The sequence below is a fragment of the Nelumbo lutea genome, chromosome 6 (assembly GCF_056320005.1).
Source record: "Nelumbo lutea isolate HS-2025 chromosome 6, American lotus-T2T, whole genome shotgun sequence".
In the NCBI taxonomy this organism is placed as follows: Eukaryota; Viridiplantae; Streptophyta; class Magnoliopsida; order Proteales; family Nelumbonaceae; genus Nelumbo; species Nelumbo lutea.
The window spans coordinates 57,040,954-57,050,369 of record NC_142689.1 but is presented as its reverse complement, the minus strand read 5'-3'; positions in this window follow the sequence as shown (position 1 = coordinate 57,050,369).

The following is a 9,416-nucleotide window of genomic DNA, read 5'->3' as shown; positions in this document are numbered from 1 at the left end:
AGCAGTTTTAGAAGGGGGAAAATATTTAGAGAGAAAACGGCTGGCCATTTCGTCCCATGTGGCTATAGATCCTGCCGGTAATGAGTTCAACCAAGCTTTGGCTTTATCCTTCAAAGAAAATGGGAATAACCTCAGCCGGATGGCATCATCACTTACCCCATTGTGTTTGAAGGTGTCACAGATTTCCAAGAAGTTAGCAATATGGGCATTCGGATCCTCATGGGCCATACCACAAAACTGAACCGTATTTTGTATCATTTGGATTATGGCCGGTTTAATTTCGAAGTTATTGGCAGCAATAGTTGGCCTGATAATGCTGGAGACAGTCCCGGTGAGGGTAGGCTTGGCATAATCCATCATAGTTCTTTGTTCAGCCATTTCTTGTGCTTCTTGTCTGACTTGCTTAGCAACTCTCAAACGGACACGGAGAGTCCGTTCAATCTCTGGGTCGTAAAGGATCTCTTCCAGTTCAGGTCTGCTTGTCATAAACTGTTAAAGTCAAAGCAATAAAAATGCCAATATTCACAAAAGAAAATAAATAACTAATCCTATCACACTGAAAATGTAAAGTGAAGTATTGGAATACAAAACCTACATCCTATCATGAATAAATGAAGCCGATTATACTAAAAGCAGATTTAAACCAATCATCTTATTCAAGGTTCCTTTATCTACATCCATCGATTGCAACATCTGAATTCAGACCCAATTTAGATCTGAGTTCAGATCTACAAGTCTTTGGTATTGTTAGTCTAGAGAAATTAATAAATAATAATTCAGATCTGAGCTGGATATCTCATACACACTCATTGGTATACACTACAATATACATCCATTAAGGTTGGAATCAATTCTGTGATGCTTTAGGGCTGAAATCAGATCTGATCTAAAAAAAAAAAAAAAAAAAAATTTAAAAGGATCTGAAATAAACTAAAACCAGTCCTGAGTTAGGCTTGGGTTAAAAACTCTACAATTGAAGCTCAAACCTGTATAGCTGATGCATATCAAACACTTGCTAAGACCTGAAAATTGGGTCTGCAATGTTTGGTATTGCAAGCTATTCGGCCCATACAACTTTTGTAGAAATCTGAAATCAGGTCTGCTAACTGTTGCACTATAGCAGCCCTGCTACAGATCTGAATGCTAAAAGAAATACTTGGAAAGTGCTAATTTTTCTTAAATATCTGAGGCATAACAATTATTCAATCCAAACATACACCTCCTTAGCTAATGTAGCTCGGTTACAAGTGGGTAAAGCCAAGAATTCAGTCCACCCAGAATTCATAGTATGCTCTGTATCAGTTCAGTCCTCACATCATATCAACTGAATTTCAGATTTGAATTTCTCTCATTCCTTGCTATCCATTCACCCTTGAGGCAGGTTGGATGTATCCTAGGGTGGATTGGGGTAGTGATGGCACCCAATTCACCTCAAACTTGCATCGGTTCAGATCTGAGTTCAGAGGAATTCAGATCTGAACTGAGCAGATCTGTAACAGCAGAATTCAGATCTGAACTCAAGTCTGAGTTTGGATCTGAATTCTCAATTGCCTTACCTTCAGTTATTGCTACCAAATTGTTTTTGGGGAATAGCAGAAGTGCCCTAGGGTGAATTGGGGTGGTGATGACACCCAATTCCCCTCAAAATTTCATCAGTTTAGGTCTGAGTTCAGAGGAACTCAGATCTGAACTGTTGCAGATCTGCTGTAGCAGAATTCAGATCTGAACTCAGATCTGAGTTCTGATCCGAATTCTCAATTGCTCCTCTTATTGTTCAAAAGATCTCCCCTTTGTTTTTTTTTAATTTGTTTTTTTCTTTTTGTAATGAAAGAAAGAAAAAAAAAAATAAATAAAGTCTGAAACACAAGCAACTCTTTTCGGCTGAGTGCTGCAGATCTGAAATCTGCTGATCTGAGTGCCGAATGCAACTCAGATCTGCAACACTCATGTTTTTTGTGAAATTTTTTTTTCTTTTTTTTTTTTTTTATTTTTGAAGGGAACAACATCAAGATTGAATAGAAATCAAATATGCCTTTATTAAAATGAAATTGAAACCAGAAAAAGAGAGTAATCTATTTAAGAAAGAAGAAACATAACTACATGAGTACAGCAGTTGCAGTCCAAGCTGAAATGAAAAAGTTAGCAAATTAACCCAACTATGAATGCAATGCTGAATGAGATCAGATTAAGAATGCTCAATGTTTCCTAATATTGCTTCTCTAAATCCCCGGCAACGGCGCCAAAAACTTGATGTGTGGCTCATTGTGACACTAGCAAGTGCACTAGCCGTTCAAGTAATAAAGTAGTGAGTGAAGTATCGTTCCCACGAGGATTTAGGAAACAATTACCAATACTAAATTGAACATTTCTTATCTGATCAACAAATAAATCAAAACTCTAATGAAAGCTAAGAAATCCTAAATTAAAATCTATCTAAATCATTGGTCCAATTGCCTTCAATTCAGGTTAGAAGAGTAAGCAGTAAATGTCAATCTCAGAATTCAGCAATCTATCAATTTGGATCATTCGAATGAATCATGATTGAGCCTTGGTTTGATGAAACCCCAAGGTCATGAACAGCCTCTCTCAAGCGCATGTTCATCCTATGCATGAGTGACGGTTCTTCTATCTCTAGCAAGAATCTAATCCCCATGCATGCATTTCTTCAAACACTTCTAAGGCATCAATTCAAATCTGAATTGATCACCAACTGAATTGTGCAAGTTATCTCTAACCTTGCACTCAATTCAGTTCTTGAATAGTAGATCTGAATTCCTAGAGTCTCTCTCAAGCACTCTAGGAATTCCAAGCTGTAGATTAATTCGCCCAATCTGAAATTTGCAGATCTGAATTCTCTTTCAAGCAATTCAGATCTTGCAATCTCAGATCTGAGAATTCAGATCTGAGTTTTGAAGATTAGTTGGCCGAATTGATCTGCAATCACACCCTTATTCAAGAAACTTCAAGTACAATGCATGATCATTTGAATGAATCAAAAAGAATTAGATTGCTGAACTGAAATTTTACAAGCTGAAATACATCAAGGAAGAATGGAAACAAGGAGAAAGAAGAAAGAACATATAACTAAGAAACTGAATTCAAATCAAAAGAGAATGAAACTACAAATGATTTATTACAAAAAATCTTTGAATCACAATCCCTCAATTCGAACTCACCTTCTTCTTCTAGCTTGCTTGTCTTGAACTTCCTTCAGCCCTTCTTCTTCTTCTTCCTTGCGCCTAGCCTTCTTCTCTTCTCTTCTCTCAAGGTGGCTGAACCTCTAAGAGTGGGAGAGCCTTTCTCTCAAGCAATTGAACAACTTTCTCCCCTCCTAGAGGCCTCCTTATATAGTTTTTCAAGGGGGCTCTTGCCCCTTCTTGAAGCCTCTAGAATGGGGTGTATTACACCCCTCATGAACCTTCTAGAGTGCTCCCTCCTTCTCTTCAAGAAACTCCTAGAAGTTGCCGCCCCTAGCTCCCTTTGGGCTGCTATTTGGGCTACAACTTAGCTTGCTTTTGAGCTCATGTGGGCTACACTCTAGGCTGTTATTTGGGCTAAAAATGGGCCTTCCTTGCTGGGCCGAATTCTCCTCATAGCTAGGCTTCTTCCCTTGGATTTTCCAAAGAGTTTCACTTGCTCTTCTTGGGCCGAATGAAATTCTCTTGCTCTCATGGCTGGGCCGGGCTGAACTTGATAAATTTTTGGGTTTTCTTTTCTTGCTTTTGCCTTCTTTTTGTTGATTTGGCTCCCCCTGAAATCTTTCTTGCAATCAAGCTAAAATACGGCAAAAATTTAATTAAACCATTATAAAATTTCATGCAAAAACCTCATAAAATATAGATAAATTGTAAGTTCATCAGTGGGAAAGGGCCACCCCTTAGGATTATAGACCACAAAGTAGTCCTGCTTCCAGGCGGGAATCTTATTCGGCAGCTCGTATAAGAACTTATAGCCACGACGGGGGGAAAGGTAATAAAAGCGCCTCTCTGGGGAACCCCAGGAGCAGCATTCTTTATAGAAAGGATAGAAGCAAAAATATCAAGATCTAAAGGAAGACAGTACTCGTAACACAAAGATATAGTCCCAACCATGTTTCGAATGGTGCTGAGATGAAGTTGGTCAATGGTGACATTAAAATGATTTAGCGCCTCCACTATCAAGGAGTGCAGGGGGAGACGCAAGCCAGCCTCGAGCTGTTCCTGAAAGATTACTATGTCATTGGAACCATGCTCCCAAGGGAAGTTGCTAGTAGGGAGGCTATAAACCAGGTCCCCAGGGAGACGAAAGTGGCGAATCAGAGACCTGAGTCTCTCCATTATCATTAAGGAAGGGCCAAAGGTATCAGGCTCCCTTCCCCTAGAAGTAGATGCCATATCGCCAGAGGCTTCCCGAGCCTTCGGGATACGCTCCCAGGCTCCCCCCGATCTCAAGGGAGCATCATCATCCTGGCTATCGCCCTTGTGATAGGCATGACGTGGGTACCCAGACATGGCTGACAGCGATTGGGACTCACCAGAGTAAGATGGAACGGAGTAGACTGTGGAACTCGAGTAAGCTAGGTGAAGTATGCGACTTCAGAATCCAATGGATGGCGTGGAAGAAGGTAGGGCCTGAGGGGGGACCCTATTTATAGCCCCCGCCCTTTCAAATTGACAGCCCGGATCAAAGCAGATCCAACGGTCCACAGATTTCCAAACTGCACGCCTTCTGAAAACCAAAGGCGATTAGCGGCACATCTTCCACGATTGAGGTAGACACAGCCACATGACGTTCAGAATCAAAGGCCACCTTAGCATGTTTTCAGAATCTGAAAAGTCAGGGAAGATAAAAGATCTCTTGATTCCCGCGAATGCATTTAATGAGGGTAGTTAATCAAGTTTGAATTTCGGTCAAATCAGCCCATCGCGCTTCAAAAACTCCCCGCGCTAAGGTGATGCCCTTAGCCCGAGGAGTGGGGGCAATTGATGAAGGTGATTTGACCCGATCTATGAAACGGCAACACGTGGACACTGACCTAACGTAAGCGACAGCTCAGCATTGTGGCCCGGTACAGCTAAGTAATGGGTCCCTAAAGCAGCTCACCATGACGTAAGCTCCAGGTTCCCCGAGCTACCCCCAAATAGATATTCCAAGGCAACTTCAGCTCACAAGCTAAGAAAACCAGCTCACCCGAACTCCCAAGCAGACAAGTCATCCCGAGGACTAATTTTACTTAGGGTACTCTTGAAGTATTCCGAGCTCGTTACAAAGTAGCTCGCGAGTGGGTCGCATGAGCATTCCACAGGAAGCTTCTACCTAACAGGCCGTACCAATCAGACTGCACCATATCCCCTACTGATGGCACAATCTCTGTCCTTTCGGCAGTCTGCGCTCACATCTCTCAGTAGGTGGCGGTGTGCCTGTCACTTTGGAGACATGTCACTCGCCCAGGTAAGGAGTACATCACAACGGCCACCTACGCAGCCCTAGCAGGTAACGGCTGTAGTAGGGGGCCCAGTATGAGGCTCAGGAATCCGCCATGTCGGCCTACCTAGCCAAGGTAAGGGAACTCCTACCCAGCTTCTAGTCTTGGTACCTCCAACAAATTTTGAGATCGAAAAACACCAAGGGCAATGCTCTCTCTAGGTTAGCTAGTGCAATTGACTCGCCGATGAGGACGGTCTACATAAAAGACTTACCCAGCTCATCCATAGAAAGGGCAGTGGAAGAGGTTATCCGAGTGATGACAGTAGAACCGAGCTGGATAGACCCGCTCGTTGACTACCTACGAAAGGGATATTGCCAAAGGAGCGCAACGCAGCTCAAGGAATAGAGCGATAGGCAGCTCACTACATGATCGTGGGCGAGTAGCTTTATAGAAGATCTTTTACACTACCCTACTGTGCTGCTCGTGCTTAGTTGAAGCAGACTAGGTACTATGTGAAATTCATGAAGTACTTTGTGGAGGACACTTGGGGGGAAGAGCCCTTGCTCAAAAGGCTTTATGACAAGGATACTACTGGCCTACAATGATGGTAAACGCAATCGAGCTGGTAAAGAAGTGCGACAACTGCTAGTGACATGCCAACATTTTACACCAACTAGCAGCCAACCTGAAATACTTAACCAACCCGTGTCCATTTGCACAGTGGGGGGTCAACATATTAGAACCCTTTTAGCCAGCAACCAAACAAAGGAGACTTTTAGTGGTAGTAGTCAAGTACTTCGCGAAACGGGTAGAGGTCGCGCCAGTAGTGACGATCATAGCTCAGAACGTGCAAAATTTCTTTTCGAAGAGCATCATTTGTAAATTTGGGTTACCTAGGATCTTGATCTCAGACAATAGAAAACAATTTAAGGACATTAAGTTTTAGAACTAGTGCATAGAAATGCGCATAAGGTAAAACTTCACCTCGATCGCCCATCTCCAGTCTAATGGTGAGGCCGCTAACAAAGCAATCCTCCGTGGCCTTAAAGCTCGACTTTCCTGAGCTAAAGGTTTGTGGGTGGACGAGCTGCCCAGTTTGTTATGAGCCTACCGAACAACCATTAAAACGATGATAGGTGAAACACCTTTCAACCTGACGTACGAGCAAAGGCTGTGATACCGATAGAGATAGAAGTGCCAACCTCGAGGTCCGAGACATTCGACAACGAAGCTAACGAGAAAGATCTATGAAATAACCTTGACCAAGTATAAGATGTTAGAGATCTGGCCTACATTTGGACCCTGGCATACCAACACCGAGTGGCTCAGTACTATAACGCCTGAGTCAAGAAATGCCAATTCAGAATTGGCGACTTTGTACTCAGAAAAGTTATGGTACCTGAGTTCAGTGTGGAAAAGAAAGGGTCAAACTGGGAAGGCCCTTACAAAGTCTCCAAGGTGGTAGGTGGAAATGTGTATGAACTTGAAACACTGGAGGGGAAGGTGGTACCCTGTGCGTGGAACATAGACAACTTGAAAAGGTACTACCTTTGAAAAAAAGTGTTCTAAGCCACATTCGTGAACTTGTGAAATTTTGCTAAGGCATCTAGGCCGACCTCTCAACAACTCGGCCAAGAGAAGAAAAAAGATAAGTTCCAAGCTACAACTACAAATTTATGAAAATTATCCAAGGCATTTGGGCCAACCTCTCCATAACCCAGCCAAAAGGAAATCTAAAAGGAAGGTTTTCGCATTAAGGCATCTAACTAACTTAGTGATAATTTGACCGGTCTAAGAAACGGATAAGCAGAAAGAAGCTTCACTCAGACAGCGACCGAGGTACATGTAAAAAGAAAACAACTTAGCATCAATGAGTTCAAATATTTAGGGCACCTAGGCCTAAGAAATCAACTTATAGAAGCACACAAGATCCCGAAGACACTAGAAGAAGAGAAATCATCAGACAAGTTGTCCTACTTCTCATTGCCACCCTACACCATTTGCCTCTTCACCCTCCTCGGGAGTCAAGGGCTCCCTATCGACTTGCACGGCGAGTTCATCAGGCACGTCGTTCACAGAGAGGGTGCCAAAGTTGAAGTTGGGGTGCAACATCTTCAAATAGCGGTGGCAGAGCTTAAAGCCCTTCTTCATCGAAGGGATAGCATTCTCCACCTTTTCTTTTACGTACTAAAGAGATTCACGGAAATGACTAACGATTGCCACCTCAACTCAATGAATGTCCTTGACATATTTGGTCCGCCTCTCTTCCAGTTGGAGCTCCTGGGCGGCGATAGTCTCTCAGGCCTCATCTAGCTCACTCTACATCTTCTCACTCAGCTCACAGGACCGCTGACAGTCCTCCTTGATGCTGAGCTAGATCCCACACATCTAGGACTACAGTGTGTCGATACTAGCCTACTGCTCGCCCCTCTCCTAGCCCGTGGTGACTTGATCCAACAAGACCTGCCCTATGGTGTTCACTTACCAAAAGGAAGAAAGGCATGATCAGAAGTGAATCACAAAAGAAAAAGATAGGAACTTTGGAAGAAAACAAACCAGAATAATGCAGTGAGTCAACCGAGCTCTGGCATCAAATGGTTCAAATTGCGGTGATACCATGTCCTCAGGAAGCAACATGCCCCTCGCCATCCAAAGAGCTATGTAGGGATCAGTCACACGATCAAGCATAGAGACGTCAACATGAGGAATGAAATGAGGAATATCCGAGGTGTACGGACCAGCCTCACATTCCCTTTAGCCGACCTGAGGTTGAGAGATGACAGGACCCATAGAGTATTGATCGGTACTCATGGGGTCGCCACCTACCTCAAGGTTGATGACAAGAGGAGCATATGACTGTGACCTTACCTCGGCATTAGTCGAGGTCCCCTCCAATGATGAGCGGCGATCAGCCCTTCACTTCTTCCTCAAAGCCTTCTTCTTGGAAGCTGCCAAAATCGACTCCATGCTCGCCATGTCTAAAAAGGAGAAAGAAAGGTTAGTCGAGCTAAAAATCAATAGAACAAAAAGCAAGAAACTTGGAGATTGATCTACCTATGTGACTCAAGCCGGCCTGTATAAGCGTGGGCTTGGCCAAAATGGTTTTTACTTTAACCTTCTAGTGGACAAAATCCTGAACCGTAGCATGCATCTCATCGATGAACCCTTCACTAAAATCCCGACAATCACTATGCCAAGCAGTACTCATGCCCCAGCCACCGCTGTTAGAGAGGAAGAAATACCTGCTCTTCTAGTCTTTAATTTTATTCGGAAACTTGTTTAACACCTTGTATTCGCCATGAAAGGGGAGATAAAAATAGAAAGGGATGTGGGGGACTTTCTTCATGGTACACAAACAAAAGAAGATATCCAGATTTAAAGGGAAATTGTGGTGGTGACATAAACAAATCAGCCCTACCATGGTTCGAACTGCATTAGGGTGAAGCTGACCTAAAGAGATGCCATAATACCTCAACACCAAGAGAATGAAAGTTTGTAGGGCAAATTGGAGACCGGCGACCAGCGCCTCCTTAATGACATAGATAGCATATCGGCCATGACTATAGGGGTATTTGTGAGGGCCAAGCTAGATACAATCATATTTAGTAGGGATTTGGTAAATGTTTTACAACTCTACAATGTGCTCCCCATAAAGCGTAGTTGGAACAAAAATAGACTCTACTAGTTGGACTTCTTCCCTCATCCCTACCAGATATTCAGAATAGAACTCCCCCTGAGAATCCTCTCCAGAGGAACTCCCCTCCTTGTCCCACCCATGGTCGGGTGACCTACTTCCTAAGGGATTGGAAGACGGAAAAAGAACAGAGAAGACTGGGATCCACCGACTGACAGTACTTCAATAGACAAACTGAGAATAGCACTTCGACTGCAACCTCCTTAGATTGGACACCACCCAAAAAATCCAAAAACAATGTAAGTGGGGACCCATATTTATAATTCACTAGGCAAAAGAACGAACGACAGAGATACATCGACAGTGGGTCAATAG